The sequence below is a fragment of the Lepidochelys kempii genome, chromosome 11, assembly GCF_965140285.1.
Source record: "Lepidochelys kempii isolate rLepKem1 chromosome 11, rLepKem1.hap1, whole genome shotgun sequence".
Classification (NCBI taxonomy): Eukaryota; Metazoa; Chordata; order Testudines; family Cheloniidae; genus Lepidochelys; species Lepidochelys kempii.
In genome coordinates, this window is record NC_136390.1 from 39,301,364 (window position 1) to 39,317,471 (window position 16,108).

Here is a 16,108-nt window from a genome sequence, read left to right on the forward strand (position 1 = left end):
TAATGGGGTTGCACTCACATCTCGCGAGTGCCCCTGGGCTGAGTGTGTATGCCTGCACACTCTCTCTCCACCTGTTTGTGGTATGTCTTCACTGACAGGCCTCTGGCCAAGTCATACACAGTCTGTCTGTGAGATAAAAGCAACACAAACCCCTTTCGGGGTACAAGACCAACAGGGGCCTCTCATAGTGCCCTTTGTAATGTCTCTCTCAGTTTGTCCCTGCCGTGCCCCACAGCTCCTTCCCTGGCGGCAATGTCTTCACCCTCTCAGGGCCTTTCTGGCTACAGCTCTTCAACTGGGCCACTACAGTTCAATTCCCCTTCTGGGGTGCCTCGAAGTCCAGGCCACCTTCCCAGTGGTGGATGGGGGGGACCCTCTTCTCTGGGTCCCAGCCCAGGGACCCTATAGATAGCAGCCATCCACAATGTCCCTTTAAATAAACTGTGTTGCTGCTATAATTCCCTAGGCCACTTCCCCATGGCTCCCGCACAGTCTTCACCCTGACCTCAGGGCCTTGTCCTTGTGGAGTCCCAGCAGCCAGCCTGGACCACCAACCACACTCCTTCAGCTCTAGCAAGGAACCGAACTCGCTCTCGCCCTGCAGCTCTTCTTATACTGACCTGCGGGGCCCTGATCGGCTGCTTCCCACACAGCCGCTCTAGGCTGCTTGGAGGACCTCTCTACTACCCTTTTCTGGGGTGGGGTGTGGAGGGCCACAAGGCCTTCAGCAGGGGGCCTCAGGGCCTAGTCCACACACTCACAGAGCCGTATAGATTCTACCTCACAGTGCTCTCCACCTAGAATTGTTTTATATCACATGGAATCTTTTACCTATAGTGCTGCTTCATCACCTCCTATGGCCTAACTCATGTTTCCTATGAAGTTTATAACCATCAATGAACCTCTTTATTGGTTTATTCTCAACCCACTGTAAGTTCGCACTGCCACTTTATATCTAGGAATTGTCTTAATGTCAGGCTTTCCAACTCACCATTTTTTGCTTTTCTATACCTTAAGTTGGGACTTAATTATGCTATCTGCAGTTATTGTTCCTATTTTGTATATCTTGTTTTGGTCAGAAGTTGGTTGATGAGAAACTTACTTTATTTAATTAGTTCTCTGGCTCTTTCCCACTGCAACTGTAATTACTGTCTTACTTCATGCTGCAACATAGTTTCATTTGTACTTCTGTGGCCCTGCAGCTGATGGCTTCTCCCAAGTTCCCAGTTTCAACAATCTTCCAAAACCTATTTAAAGCTCCAACCCTGCTCCCATTGGAATTGATGGCAAAACTTCCATTGATTTCAGTGGGAATAGGATCAAGTTTTAACTGAACGTTGCTAGCAGTTCATTCCCCTTTTGTTTAAGGCAGAAACGCTCCCTTATACAAAAGTTCTTCCTTTCTCAAAAGAGTTTCCAGTGCTTAATTGAAATCCCTCCACTATTTTGCTCCATGCAGTGAAACACCTTAATTCTCCTGCTGTTGCTGACCCTCTGACTACTAACTGGGTGCATCTCAGACAAAATCCATCCTCAAACTTTCTTAATAATCTGATCTAAATTTAATACCCAAGACCTCTCTTCTACCTTTTTCTGTCTTGTTGGTATGTTTCAAAAATAGAGGCTTCCCCCTAGCATCCTTAAAAAAGCTAGCTATAGTGTGTGTGCTACAGAGCCCTCAGCCATGAACGCATATGTGCACCCCAGGGTGTCTGTTATGGACCCCAGTACTTTAAAGGTGGGAACTGTAGTGACAGGGCATATAACTAGGTGCAAGCATGTAAATTACAGGAAAACCACATGTAAAGCCCCTTGGGCAAAGAGGATCTGACAGCAGAGACTTGGGGGTCAGAGAAGGACCAGGGTGAGATGGGGTATCTCCACATGGATCAAGTGAGACGTGGCCTGGAAGAGAGACCAGGGAGTGAGGGAAGTTCTAGTGGCAGTATCCCCATAGTAACTAGGCAGAGAGCTGATGAACTACTGAGCCCAAAAAGGGGCTTATGAAGAACTACTTTACATTGAAAGGCCAAAGGGAACTGTTTCTTTATTTTGTGGTTTAACAAATCAGATCCCAAGAAGGAGTTGTTACCTGACCTGCGAGTGCACATTCATGGGGAGCTAAGAAGAGGAAACTCATACAGCAGACATGCGACCCCATGAGGTAAGATCACTTGAGCACAATATGCATGATGAGTTCAGACGCTTTTATTCCTCATGCCAGTCAGCCAGAAATGCAAACAGCTGTCATACACCTCACCAAATATCACTACTGTCTCTTAGCAACAATTTTTAGTTCAAACAATTTCATTCTCCATTATGTCTTTGCTTTTCATTCAACAATGTTGAACGATGGCCTGCCCATCCGTCACTCACTTTGGACAAATTAAGACTAAAGCACATGCTTATCTTTATAGAGTGTGAGCAATCCCATTGACTTCAGCGGGACTGCACACAGTTCATAAAGCTCTGCACGTAGGCTTTGTTCATGCAAAGCGTTATTTTATCCAAGGTAGGGACACACATTTCATGTCTCTTTAATTGCAGACAGAATGGGTGTTTTACTTTCCAATACACTTTATGATTGAAATGTTTCTGAGGAATCTAGTGCTAATACCCTTCCATTTCTAATGAGGATGCAACTTGAGACCATTACTCCTCGTTCTGTCATCTGCTACCACTGAGAACAGTCTAGAGCCATCCTCTTTGGAACCCCCTTTCAGGTAGTTGAAAGCAGCTATTAAATCCCCCCTCATTCTTCTCTTCCGCAGACTAAACATCCCCAGTTCCCTCAGCCTCTCCTCATAAGTCATGTGTTCCAGTCCCCTAATCATTTTTGTTGCCCTCCGCTGGACTCTTTCCAATTTTTCCACATCCTTCTTGTAGTGTGGGGCCCAAAACTGGACACAGTACTCCAGATGAGGCCTCACCAATGTCGAATAGAGGGGAACGATCCCGTCCCTTGATCTGCTGGCAATGCCCCTACTTATACATCCCAAAATGCCATTGGCCTTCTTGGCAGCAAGGGCACACTGTTGACTCATATCCAACTTCTCATCCACTGTAACCCCTAAGGTCCTTTTCTGCAGAACTGCTGCCGAGCCATTCGGTCCCTAGTCTGTAGCAGGGCATTGGATTCTTCCGTCCTAAGTGCAGGACTCTGCACTTGTCCTTGTTGAACCTCATCAGATTTCTTTTGGCCCAATCCTCCAATTTGTCTAGTTCCCTCTGTATCCTATCCCTACCCTCCAGCGTATCTACCACTCCTCCCAGTTTAGTGTCATCTGCAAACTTGCTGAGGGTGCAATCCACACCATCCTCCAGATCATTTATGAAGATATTGAACAAAACCGGCCCCAGGACCGACCCCTGGGGCACTCCACTTGATACTGGCTGCCAACTAGACATGGAGCCATTGATCCTGACAATCCCCTTGAGCCCGATAATCTAGCCAGCTTTCTATCCACCTTATAGTCCATTCATCCAGCCCATACTTCTTTAATTTGCTGGCAAGAATACTGTGGGAGACCATGTCAAAAGCTTTGCTAAAGTCAAGGAACAACATGTCACTGCTTTCCCTTCATCCACAGAGCCAGTTATCTCGTTATAGAAGGCAATTAGATTAGTCAGGCATGACTTGCCCTTAGTGAATCCATGCTGACTGTTCCTGATCACTTTCCTCTCCTCTAAGTGCTTCAGAATTGATTCCTTGAGGACCTGCTCCATGATTTTTCCAGGGACTGAGGTGTGGGACAACCACATCTCCGTGCAGTATTCAAGATGTGGGCGTACCATGGATTTACAGAGAGGCAATATGATATTTTCTGTCGTATTATCTATCCCTTTCTTAATGATTCCCAACATTCTCTTTTTTTGAGTGCCTCTGCACATTGAATGGATGTTTTCAGAGAACTATCTAAATGACTTCAAGATCTCTTTCTTGATTGGTAACTGCTAACTTAGACCCCATCATTTTATATGTGTAATTGGGATTATGTTTTCCATTGTGCATTACTTTGCATTTACCAACATTGAATTTCATCTGCCATTTTGTTGCCCAGTCACTCAGTTTTATGAGATCCCTTTGTAGCTCTTCACAGTCTGCTTTGGACTTAACTATCTTGAGTAGTTTTGTATCATCTGTAAATATTGCCATCTGTTTACCCCTTTTTCCTGATCATTTATGAATATATTGAATAGGACTGGTTCCAGAACAGACCCCTGGGGGACACAACTATTCACTTCTCTCCATTCTGAAAACATACCATTTATTCCTACCTTTTGTTTCCTATCTTTTAACCAATTACTGATCCATGAGAGGACATTCCCTCTTATCCCATGACAGCTTACTTTGCTTAAGAGCCTCTGTTGAGGGACCTTATCAAAGGCTTTCTGAAAATCTAAGTACACTATATCCATTGAATCCCCCTTGTCCACATGCTTGTTGACCCACTCAAAGAATTCTTGTGGATTGGTGAGGCTCTTGTAGTGTGACCCTGAGAGAAAGAGAGCCTTTTTGGGCAGAGTGCTGGCTGGAAAAATAGGCTTGGAACATGGAGCAAGGAAATTCTCTCCTGTTGCTTGATTCCTATTGTGTTAAGGAAACAGCACTTTGTATACGTTTTTTGTAAATAAACAGGATTGCCATACCTGACTCCATCAGCAATTTCTCCTCCTAACTGCTTGGGTCAACAAGGGTAACTGTATTTAAAAAAACAAAATCCACAAAGGTTTGGAAAAGAGAAGTCTTACAATTATTGTTTCCTTTAAAAGGAAAAGGAGTACTTGTGGCACCTTAGAGACTAACCAATTTATTTGAGCATGAGCTTTCGTGAGCTACAGCTCACTTCCGATGAATTGAGCTGTAGCTCACGAAAGCTCATGCTCAAATAAATTGGTTAGTCTCTAAGGTGCCACAAGTACTCCTTTTCTTTTTGCGAATACAGACTAACATGGCTGTTACTCTGAAACCTTCCTTTAAAAGGAAGATTTTCAAAGTCCATATGGGATGAAATCTAAACTGATTACTTTGGATATATGCAAATAACTAAAACATTTCATACCCATCAAGTGAAGGCAGTTTAACTAATTATATGTTTATATTCATTAATTTTATTTCTTGAAGTAGCCGTTTCTTTAAAACTCGCTAAATATTATGTAGAGGGTGTGTTTAATGGCCCTTTTCTAAGAAACCCAAGATATTTTCTGTAGGGCATTTGTGCTGTATTTTGTAAAGCAATTACTTTAAATAAATTAAAGATTTGCTTAGAAAAATAAAGCCCCAGGCTACATAAACATTTCAACTAAATGTTAAATGGGTATTAAAATCACTAGTCTTGAGGGAAATACAGGTAGAAAGCTTTGGAGTTGGCGTCACATGGGTGACGGCGTCTGGCCCCTATTTTTCATATAAGAGGCAAAGCAGAAAATATCCTTGTGCTAAATGGACTGGGCTACAGCCCAGGATGGTCTGTGACCCTAGATGGCCTCTCAGCAGCATTGCTCTGAGCTGTCAATCAAACTGCGGTTTGAAACATTTACACATATTTTAAAAAACAAGAGTCCAGTTCTTCAAACTCTTCCTCCAGAATCAGTCTCATTGACGTCAGTGGCTAGAGACCGAATTACCATGTGTGGTTAATGATAGTGTGAAGTCTTTGTCCAAATGGTACAATGCGTATGGGTGCCAGTTCTCTTTTCCCCTGTACACACAGTAAACATCTGCTTCCAGGCAGTGGCTTTTACATTAACAAAACAAAACAAGAGGGAACAAAAGTAAGGTTTCCACAAGAGACCACACCATGTAGCTGCATCTCTCCACTGTAACAGGTTACACTAAAATTCAAAATGACAGTTATGTTTGCTGTGTGTGTGTCCATTTAAAGGTGCAGTGTTACATATGCTATTGAATAATACGGAAATAAATGTGAACTATGGTGCGTACTGCTCTATCATGAATTGCTTTCTGTAGGAAATAGCAAACCACAATTCAGAGTCTAAATACTGTAACTGTAATAACTGACTTTTTGTCTTATATTTAGATTATAACCTATTTAGAAAACGGACTGCCATTTGGTTTTGTGTTTGCAGAGTGTCCCGATGTACTGCAATACAAATATGAACAATAATCCTATTGACCTGAATGGAACTTCTCAGATGTAAGGTTATGTATAAACACCTATCAGGAAGAACAGTAGTGAAATTGTTGTACCCTAATTTGCAGTGCTTGCAGTATACTAATCTTTCCCCCTGGATTTTAAAAAGTTTTGGAGTTTTGCAGAGTAAATTAGTTTACCTTGGGGTCTTAACCCGTACAGGAGCAGCAACACATGTCCAGTGCCAGTCCCTGTACATCCCCAGGGAAAGGTCGTCAGTTTTCTGGGATGTCCTTGCCACTACAATTCAACAGTGGCAGTGGAGCACAGTAATGAAAGGAAGGGCAAGGCTAAGGCATCCCTTACAGCTGAAGTCAAGAAGCTTATTTCTGATGCACTTGAGGAAGCGGAGCCAGTAGAAGGGACTCAGAATGTGGACTGGAGGATCAAAGTGACAGACAAGTGAGGATTCTAGCAGGCGCATTTTGAATGCAGCTCAGGGGGTCAAGCCCAGAAAGGAGAAATTACAATAAGAAGATGCAAGATAAGGCCTTGGACAAGAAGCTGGGCACCATGGACCCAGGAGAAGGGCTGGTTCTAGTAGATGTCAGATATAGCCCAGAGGTGAGAGTGCATACGGAGGTCTGTGGGAATACTCCCATGATGACCATTCACCAAAGTGACCCATGGGAAAAGCATTGGGTAGTGCTGAAGTGGTCTTTTGTAGAGTACAGACATTTGCCTGCAGAGGCAAAGTAGCCTTGAGAACAAAGAGTCCAGTGAAAAGGAGAAGTAGCTCTAACTTCCATTATTCCTGAGCCTTGTAGAATGCCCTGAGTTGTCTTCCTAGTTGTGTTGTCCCCTCAGCACTGTGGGAATTCAGGGATGCTCCTGAGGAAGAAACACAGCTGGAATGACATAGAATCATAGAAGATAAGGGTTGGAAGAGACCTCAGGAGGTCATCTAGTCCAACACCAACTAAATCATCCCAGCCAGGGCTTTGTCAAGGCAGGCCTTAAAAACCTCTTAGGATGGAGATTCCACCACCTCCCTAGGTAATCCATTCCAGTGCTTCACCACCCTCCTAGTGAAATAGTATTTCCTAATATCCAACCTAGACCTCCTCCACTACAACTTGAGACCATTGCTCTTTGTTCTGTCATCTGCCACCACTGAGAACAGCCTAGCTCCATCCTCTTTGAATGTCCCCTTCAGGTAGTTGAAGGCTGCTATCAAATCCCCCCTCACTCTTCTCTTCTGCAGACTTAGTAAACCCAGTTCCTTTAGCCTCTCCTCATAAAGTCATGTGCCCCAGACCTCTAATCATTTTCATTGCCCTCCACTTTCATAGAGCCAGGCCAGTGTCTTCTGTAGCAGCAGTACAATAAGAGTGCAAATGGGTCAGTCCAAAAGCAAGGGAAATTTGAATATGCTCACTCCATTGTGCCCAAGATTTGCAGCACTGGTGATGCTACATGGGTGGGTACCCCATAAAAATATTACCCACAGCAATACATAGGCCCACTTTGAGGAGTCTAAGACAACTGCACAATCTCCGCCTCAGAATTGCTTTGCTATTTTATTGGTGTACAGGCAGTTTAAATCATGTATCCTGTGCTGTCCAAAATCTCAGCTAGAAATACTGCAGTGTCTGTATTACTGACCTCCTGTGACTATAGAAAGAAAGAGGTTTGGGAAGTGACGCTGTGGCTCTTTGGGTGCTTGAAGATTTGCCAGGAACCAGTTTTGCAGTGTTTTTGCCAAACACAGATTGTATGACAGAGTTCATTGGACAAGGACAATGATGCAATTCTTGCTATGTGGGTGCCCAGAGAGGCTCACTAAAGAGGCCTCCTGAGATCAGGCAAGTATGGCGGGGAAACTGTAACAGGAAAAAGAGAGAGACAAGTCCTAGTCTTAATCAGCCTTCCATCACTGAGGAAGCAGAGGAGAGGGGAATAATCTCCTACAGAGAGTGCGGCAGTGTAAATTAACCTGAAACACGTCAGCATTCAGCGAGGAATTTGGAAACTATGGTAGGTCTTTTTTTTTTTCTCTTCATTTTTAAAATAAAGGCCAGCAACTTCCCCCTTATCTTAAATGTTTAAATCATTGCTCATTTCCCTCTGAGAGGAGACCTGAGAACTGGGTGTGTAACATATACTCTGCACTTGTATAGTGCCTTCTAGAGACAGCCTGTTTTGTTAATGCATGCAGATGATCTAATAGCCTAAACACAGAGTCTAGGAAATTAACCCAAGGACATGCAAGGGAAGAGAAGAGGACTGAGGGGAGAGGCTGCAGATTCGCAAAAGAAAAGGAGTGAGAAAAAAAGCATCATGCAAACCTTACACACAAGGGGCCAGGTAAGCACTCGATGTTTTATCAACATATTTTGAAGCTGATACTAAGGTACAGAGAACCACTTGTGAATGGCTGAGCACCCACTTCTTCATTGCTTCAGTGGGGTTGAGATCACTCAGCACTTTGTAGGATGAGCCCCTTCGTGGCAATGGGGAAGAGTTTTGCCTCCCCATGAAACGGGGGTGCAGCAATGCAAAAATGTGAAAGCCGCAGCATGCCTGACAAATGTCCCAAATGCTGAAAACCGTTTAGATTCTGTATATGAAGTGGAAGATTTGCCCCTGGCACATCTCACTAAATTCTGGGGTCCAGCCTCCTCTTTGTGCAAAAGAGATGCACTGAATTACGTGGAAGTATTTGCAATGTCAGATGGTTCCAAAATCATTTGATGAAGCTGAGTGGCTCCTAAACTGGAGAGCAGGAGGAAAGGAAGCAACAGCAGAAGAGGCTAAGTCACCTACTCACTTGGTAGTGAGCAGGAAGGGGTTGCTGCCATCCAGGGTGCTGAGATTTTTCTCCAAGACCTTTTTCACTCAGTTCCCAAGAGATTAGCTCAACTCCAGATTCGTCATTGAGGTTTTTTTTATTCATATCATCGTTGGCATACAGCAACACTATGCTACAGTGATGAAGCTCAAATGCAGTGGGGGTGGGTATAGGGGTTTACCACAACTCCAAAAGCACACAATAATAAATCAGATTAGAGATATAGACTGTGTGCGTGTTACATAAACAAATCCTGGACTGTCCACAGGCTACAAAATATGCTAGTAAACAAAACTGCAGCTGTCAATTTATCACACATTACTCTTCTTACTAGTTCTTTATCTACAAACGACATTATTTACAAGGCCACTTGTGAATTCATGCTTTGTCCATTGTTAGCCTGTTTCCTTATTCTCTTTTCTTTCATTGTTCATGCAAGGCCTACACAGGGCTCCTAAGCCACAAAGAAGCAGAGCAGTGCAGCTGGGGAAGGCCCCTGCCATGGGGCACTCCTAAGTCCTACAGGGCTGGGGAGTTGTTATTTATTAGTAGGATTACTGTAGCATGTCGGAGCCCTTGTCACGGGCCAGGACCCCGTTGTGGTCGGCGCTGTAGTAACACCAAACAGAACGACAGGAGTTATGCTCTGCAGTTTGAAAGCCCTGGGGGTGGCAACCATCTCGTGTTCCAAGCGCCTTAGGCATCCTGCTCCTTCTTAGATGACCCTGCCTTCATGCCCTCTCCTCCCTCCACCGTCCCAGCTAGTCACACACACCCTCTCCAGGTGGATGGACAGGTGGGAGAGCTGATGAGAAATGACCATTTTTGTGGATTGATGAAGTGCAAACGGATTTAAACAGCATCTTGGCAAAAGGGAAAACGGAATGGCTCTTTGCTTGGCCCCACCACTGCATTGTAGAGTGGGGCCCCGATTTTTAGTTCCCAGTTCAAGAAAGTGGAAAAACAACCTTCTAATCACTGACCAATTGCTTTTCAAGGGAGTGATGTTTTCACAAGGAATTTTTGTCTCTTCAGTGAAGAATTATTTTCTGAATGGTGCTCTGTGTAAGGTCAGGCTGACTTCCTGTGTGGTGACAAGGTCTCACTGAATGCTGGGATGCTGCAAGCTCCTGCCAGAATGACCCTACTGTGGAATAAAGCTCTGCCCCTTGCAATGCTGAGCTTTCCCTTCTGAACACTTCACAGTAGAAAGTGACTGTGCAGGGAAGACCTGAGCCTTCTCCTGTAGTGATGTCACAGTGTGGGAAAGCGGGGGGAGCAGGATCTCCCCATTCTTTGGTGGTGCTTTGTATGGAATGATAGATATTAGGCCAGAGGTGCTCACTGGCTTGTGCAGCTTTTCTGTTAACTAGCATGATTAGTGGGAAATGTATTCTGGATATGAAGGACACCATAAAATAGCTCCAGTATGCAGTGAACTGAGTCACTGATTACAGTTTCCCAAAAGGCTGGTGTGAGTTTTAGGTATACAGGAAAGTAATTTTTTTTTCCGCTTGAACCATCTTTTGGGCTCTTTTATTTGCGAGTAGATATGATGGCAGAAAGGGCAAAGATTTAAAATTGTTTGCTTGTGTCCGAAGGTCATTGGAATTGCGGGAGAGGTAAGGGAGGGCAGCTTGGAGTTCAGGAAAGATGGGGGAGAGCAATAAGTTTTGGGATAATGCTGTCTGATTCAGTAGGATTAGTTACTGTCTCTCCCAACTTTCTGTGCTAGTATGAAGCACTGGTGATTGTGGGAAGTGTGTGATGTTACAGTGTTAACGTGTGGACAGAGCATTGAGCTATAAGTATTTCATAGCAGCACCCGAGTTCTCGTTCTGGGTTTTCTGTTTCCTTGGAGAGAATTTCATATTTAGAAACATTTGACACAGTTAACGTAGGATTTCTTGCTCGCAAAACTGATGAAAATTGAAGAAGCAGGGATGCCTCCTGGGCTTCGTGGGCTTCATATTTTCCCTGTATGTTTTATGAAGTACTTACAAAAAGTGAGTGGGGTGCATGTGACACAAATTGTCACGAATATGGGAAAAGTGAGGGCTCACCCTGTGTCCTTTGGGAGCTAGCTATTGCAATAGAGCAGTTACAGTCTGTGTCAGAGTCCCAAGTGAAGGTGTCAGGCTGTAGCAGAGCATTCCACAGCTGTACTTGCTGACTTATCCACTGGCAAGATAGGTGCAGTTGATTCCAAGACCGATGCATTCATTCTTTTAATTATTTATATGCTTGCGTCTCTAATCAGAGTAACACCGTGACAGTGGCTGGGAGCTGCGATTGTCATACTACTGTGAGTGCTCGGTCAGCCTGCCTGTGATACAGCCGCTGCTGCTGCCTCTTGCACCCACCAGGCACCAAACACACATTGCTGCTGTGACACAGCATGGCCAGAGGGCAGCAGGAGAGAGTTAGAAGGGAGCCTTCTTCCCTGTAGAGGGAAGAAAGTTTGCTATAGATTACGTAGAGCACCTGAAGCCAGTCACCTGATAAAACCCTCCTGCTTCAATCAGACAAAGAAAAGAGTTGAAGCAGAGTGGATTGGTGTTAGGGCAGGAGAGGGAAGTAGCCCAGGGGAAGGAATTGCTAATTCAAGTGGTTTACCACTATCCCTAGGGCCCCTGGGCTGGGACCTAGAGTAGAGGGCGGGCCCGGGTCCCTCCCTCTCCACTCCTCTCCTCTAGGACACTAGTGAGGCAGTTAATACCCTAGTTCAGGGGCAAGAAACGGTGCCCTGAGCCCTCCCCAATAAGAGAAAGCGCAAGACCCATCAAAGTAGTGCCGGCAATTTGCCACGCTTCCCACATGGTCACTCCTTATGCTGCCCACAACTCTCTGCTCAGCGTGCTCCTCCCAAACAGCTCCCTCTACTCCTAAGGAAAACTTCCCTTCCTGGTTTTCTTCTGGTCACATGACACAGGGGTATGTCTACACCTTGACTTGGAGGTGTAAATCCAAGCCTGAGGATTGAGCTCACGCGCTAATAGAGTGCCTGAGCAAGCAGGTGGGAGCAGCCGCCCAAGTGTGTGCCTAGCGTCTCAGTGGGGTACGTATGCAGGGAGTCGAGCCTCTAGTGCTGCTGCAGCTACCCTCTCTTTTTACCAAACTAGCTCGATCACAGCTAGCCGCTGGAGACAAGCTCTGTCTCCTCAAGCTGGAATTCATACCTCCAGTTCAAAGTGCAACCATACCCACGTAGGTACCCCCTCCCCAACTCTCGTGAGAAAGTCCGCTTCAACGACAATTCAATAGCCAAGACTTGCAAACTGACTAATGAGTTTGGGGTGCTCACCTTGACACACCTTAAAGATGCCTGATTTTCAGTGGGTTGGTGCTGAGCACATTCTGAAAATCAGGCCTTTTAAAGGTGTGTTGATCAATCAAGACTTCCAAAATCACTAGTTGCTCTTGAAAATCTTGGCCACATTTTATCCTGCTCTTTTGCAGTCCAGGATTCAGGTTTTAAAATACATTGACTGAGCCCTGTGACAGGCAGCGCAGGAAAACTCTCTTCAATCCCTTTACTAATTAAATCGGACTTCATCCGTTTTGAGTTTCTCTGTGTCATGCATCAAGCACGAACGTTCTCCTCAAGTTCTTGTTAATTATTAAATCTGTATCTGTTCTAGGTTTATTGCTTGGAAGAGAAAATACCTCTTGCCTAGCGCAGCATATGGCCAACAAGAACCATGGCAGGTAAAAAGCAGAAACTTTAGGGGTTTTTTTAACCACATTCTCTTTTGCTGTGGGTCACCTTTGGAATGGAAATGTAATCTATACAATAGGGTGCATGTACTTCAACAGCTGTTGGGCTGGGTGGCCTGTTACTGTGAAATAGCTGGAGAAATGCCAAAGGTTTCACATGTCTTGAAGGCTGTCAAATTTTTGCTTTTTCATGTTGTTGCAGCATCTGAGAATGCAGCAAGCCTTGAAGCAAACTGAATTGGGTAAGACAGAATTATTAATATTCATATCATATATCACCTTTTGAGGGGGCTGGATGGGAATGAATGTTTACAAGAGGAGTTTTGTTGCTCTGTCCCCTTTCATTCAAAATAGAACAGTCCTTGTTTAATTCTGCTAACCCTTCATAATTATCTTCCAGATGAGCAGTTGTTAGCTGGTGAATTCTAGCTATACTTGCAGCTGTATTTCTTAACCTTTTATTACACACTTTGGGAAACTGAATCCATCAAGTTAGGGAAAATAACTGGCACTAAAGTTTATCATAACCATGGTACATGGTGAAAGAACTAATAACTTATTCAACTGAGGAAATTTATTTAAATAGAACCTTGTGGAGTGGTCCCTGTTGTTGTTGCTGAATTGCTTCTCCTCACACCTACCCCACCTTGTGATACACACAAACTTGTTTGACACAGTTTTGACCTCAAGGCATGACTAATACCCATTTTGCTAGTATTCCCTGAAGGCAGAACTGCCCTCCAATTTGCCGGCTTGTATTCCTGTGCAGAAACTACATCCTAGAGAGTATGTCAGTATGATGTACATAATTAGGAAGTAAGGATCAACTTGACTGGTTAAATTTCTAGTTACATTTGGTGAGAAAGCTTTTCTCTTCAACTTTGAGTCTGGAAACACAGCACAGAACTTGACTTCCAATAACCACACCTGCTAGCTTCCCCCAAAAGGAATAATAATTATAAATGGTACTTTATAAACTGCCAATCTTGAATTATGGGTTTCCTGCATTGAAGATGATTTCTCTGATGGGCAGTATCTATGGTATTGGAACATGAAGATGTATTTACCACCTGGAAACTATAAAGAAGAATGGGTTTGTCAAGTGTGTAGCATTTCTTACTCTCATTATTTGACTCGTGGTATACATTCTTTGCCTAGAGAATGAGATGGTGGCTCCTTCTCAGGGCAAGGATGGTGGCTGAATCAATGGCTAACTACAGTTATGCAAGATTCAGAAGCCTGCCTATACAGGAACTTTTGAAGAAAATTGCTTTATTGAGAATCTTAATGTTTTAAGGAACATAGATCCTACCTATAGACTTGCTTACATGGAGTTACCTCTTATGTTTTAAAATCTATCTACTCTGGGTGGGGTACGTATGTATAAATGACTAAAAAGACTAGCTTTGTTTGAATGCACTGTATGAACACATCTGAAAACAAGACAGTTGGCTCTGCTGCACTAAAGTGATCTCCATTTTTGCAAGGCAAAATGTAGTTTAGATTAGCACATTTTTACAGGGCTAGACAAAGTCATTCATGTGCAAAAGATCTGACTCCTGTTAACTGGCAGATGCCTATGCCCTTGACAAAGGTGTTTTTTGCAAGATATCTGCAGATATAAAATTGACAATGGTCAGTACTATATGCCAAACTCTCCTTTCTGAAATGCTTTCTGTGCTGCAGCTATATCAGTGGCTTATAGAGTCTTGAGCCTGTGAGGTGCCAGATGTGCTCAACTCCCATTGATCTAATGTGTGGTGAAGGTACCCAGCACCTTGTAAAATGGCTGGGGGCCCTTACTGATGTACAGATTTGTTGGAGATGAAATGGTATCATCTGCTGCTTCTTATGGGTGGTTGAGGAGAAGATACTGGCTTTCATGCTTAATTCTGCTTCTTGCCAGTCAAATCCAGAGTAATAAATGCTCCAAACTATAAGGGACCTGGAAAGGGTCCATAGGCTGGGGAGTGCTGGCTCTGCTCTTCTATGGTGGACAGAGCAAGGATTGGGACTGCAGTACTGATATCAAGGGAGATCTTGTCTCACTTATGAATCCAATTTGAAAAGAAAAATCCTCACCCATCTTCCTGTAGTGCCCCCTCTCCACCTGGTTACCTCCTTTAATGCCAATTTTCTTACAGGTCTGGGTTTTTTTGGATTCCGCCACCCACTTAGCAGGGTGTATCTTTTTTCTTTTTTTTTCTGAAGTTATTTGGTGGTGCCTTCACCCCCTTGCTTCTTCCTGGCAGGGTTACCAGGGTAGCTTGAGCAGAAAATTTTAATTACAGAGTAATTCCCACTTACTTGCCAGATAGTTGGAGACTTCCAAGAAATAACAGAAACACATACAATATATTTAACACAATAATTATATTAAACAGGAGACAAATACAACATAACAGGGTAAAACACTATTTTTAGGGTCACGGGTGTCCACACTGAAAATACCCATGACTTGATGTAGCAAATGTAAAATTAGTGTCCCGTTGGTACACGTACTTTTCTGGGGCCCTTGATGACCTATAATCACAAAATTTTTCTTTGTAGTGGTTTAGCAGTGTGGCTGACTGGGTTCAGTACAGCCCAAACATTCCTTTAAACATTCACATGAGCAAGCAGAACTCATCTACTACTCTGGGCCACGTAGAGAGGCTTTAGATTCAGTATGCTCAGGTATTCCTGCCCTCAGCTTAAGGACACTGTAAACACCAATGAGGGGGAGAGATGGTTTATCATGGTCCAGCTATTAGAGTAGTTTTTATTATTTTTTCTGAACAAAACAGCTGCCAGTTCTTGACTCCTCCTTGGTCTTTTGGCTTTTCCCAGTGTGTGTTACTCACCACAGCATTACACCTCACTGGGGAGATGCCTCTGTCCTTGAACTTTTACTCAGACTGGGGGACTAGGTAGGAAATGGAGGTTCCAGAAAGTCTTTATCCTTCAGCCCCTCTCCGTAGAAGCAACGGGACTCTCTTAAACCAAGATTGAGGAAAAATAGAAAAAGAGAAAATGGAATTAAAAGAAAGGAAATTCTTTGCTTAACACACCTCTAGATTTTCATTTCTCATAAACTAAACTAGATAAGGCATCCTGAGCTGAGTCACACAGAGAAAGCAAGAGGAGTGAATAGCTTACCTCCCATGAGAGCAATCCCGTCTCTGGCCAAGCTGTCAGCATTGCTTGCTGTCTGGATAGCAACTCCCTGTTCTGTGTTCAGAGACCTCTCTTAACAACATCTCTTGCCCCACACCCCCTTTCTAAACCAGTTTTCTCCAGGTTTCTATATTATACACAATAGAACTTAGGCTTGTTGCTTTCTCTAAGGGCCTGTGTACACACAAAATTGTACCACTTTAACTATACTGATATGGTTAAAGCTTGTGTTCAGTGGCTGCTCTGGCTTCCCCCAGGGACCACATTTGTGTATGATGCATGACACGGA

At 43.9% G+C, this 16,108-nt stretch overlaps 1 long non-coding RNA gene across 2 annotated transcripts in view; it reads left to right on the forward strand.

Moving 5' to 3' along the window:
• Positions 1-12,585: 12,585 nt before the first annotated feature.
• The window catches only part of LOC144930951 (uncharacterized), a 36,081-nt gene continuing 32,558 nt past the window's right edge, over positions 12,586-16,108 (forward strand). For both annotated transcript variants that reach the window (XR_013636467.1, XR_013636468.1), the window contains exons 1-2: positions 12,586-12,654; positions 12,866-12,905. This is a non-coding gene — a long non-coding RNA (uncharacterized LOC144930951). The remainder of the gene's footprint in view (positions 12,655-12,865; positions 12,906-16,108) is intronic.